This window comes from Mastomys coucha, chromosome X (assembly GCF_008632895.1).
Source record: "Mastomys coucha isolate ucsf_1 chromosome X, UCSF_Mcou_1, whole genome shotgun sequence".
Taxonomy (NCBI): Eukaryota; Metazoa; Chordata; class Mammalia; order Rodentia; family Muridae; genus Mastomys; species Mastomys coucha.
In genome coordinates, this window is record NC_045030.1 from 95,178,809 (window position 1) to 95,180,234 (window position 1,426).

Here is a 1,426-nt window from a genome sequence, read left to right on the forward strand (position 1 = left end):
TACTAAAACAATTTATAAAGAGTAGTAGCCTTTCCACACGAAACACTAGCAACAAACACTGAGAAAGAGATTGTGAACACATTCCTATTCACAATACCCTCAAAGAAAATAAAATATTGTAAAATAAAATAAAATAAAATAAACACAACCAAGGAGGTGAAAGAATTCTACAATGAAAACTTTAAATCTCTGAAGAAAGAAGTTGAGAACGCTAAAAATTGTTAAGACCACATATGCTTATGGATTGGCAAAATTAATAGTGGGAACAATGACCATTGTATAAACAGTAATTGAGAAACTCAATGCAATTAAGTAAAAGAAAATCCTATGATCTAGCTATACCACACTTGGACATACACCCAAAGAACTTACTACGAAGATACTTGCTCATCTACATTCACTGATGCTCTATCCATAATGGCCAGAAACCAAAAACAAGCCTAGATGCACATCAGCTGATGAATGAATAAGGAAAATGTGGTCCATCTGCCCCCTCCCCACTGCTGTTCCGAAAAGCCATTTTTGCATTGTTCCCAGGTAGTGCTTCACTCACTTCGCTGCCCACTGCCTCCACCAATGCAGTCTCCTGGATTCCAGCAGCTTTCTCGCCAGAGTGCTCGAACTCCACTAATTCCTCACTTGCTGCATCGGACCACCGGCATGCCCCACCATGTCAGATTCGGCAGTGGACACCAGCTCTGAGATCACCACCAAGGACTTGAAGGAGAAGATGAAAGTTGTGGAGGAGGCAGAGAATGGGAAAGATGTACCTGCCCATGGGAACCCTCAAAATGAGGAAAATGGGGAGCAGGAGGCTGACAATGAGGTAGTTAAAGAAGAGGAAGAAGGTAGGGAAGAAGAAGGCAACAGTGAGGAAGAGGATGGAAATGAAGATGAGGAAGCTGAGGTTCCTACAGGCAAGTGGGTAGCTGAGGATGATGAGGATGCTGCTGCTGATACCAAGGAGCAGAAGACTGATGAGGATGACTAGACAGCAAAAGGAAAAGCTAAACTTACGTACCGTGACCTCTTCATCCTCCACTTCCCATCTCAGAATTTAAATGTGGTCACCTTTGAGTAGAGAAGCAGGTCCCGCCCACCCACAGCTGGCATGGCACCTACAGATGCCCCACCACCCCACCAAAACCACAACATGAATTGGCAACACAGGAGTTGAAAAGAACCAGGACTTCCCAGGCCCTGCTTTTTTTCTTTTTCTTTCTTTCTTTCTTTCTTTCTTTCTTTCTTTCTTTCTTTCTTTCTTTCTTTCTTTCTTTCTTTCTTTCTTTCTTTCTTTCTTTCTTTCTTTCTTTCTTTCTTTCTTTCTTTCTTTTTTTGTTTTTTGTTTTTTCCAAGACAGGGTTTCTCTGTGTAGCCCTTGCTGTCCTGGAACTCACTCTGTAGACCAGGCTGGCCTCAAACTCAG

General features: G+C 42.4%; 1 pseudogene; it reads left to right on the plus strand.

Moving 5' to 3' along the window:
* Window positions 1-670: 670 nt before the first annotated feature.
* LOC116093631 lies at window positions 671-991 on the plus strand (annotated as a pseudogene).
* The last annotated feature ends 435 nt before the right edge of the window (window positions 992-1,426 follow it).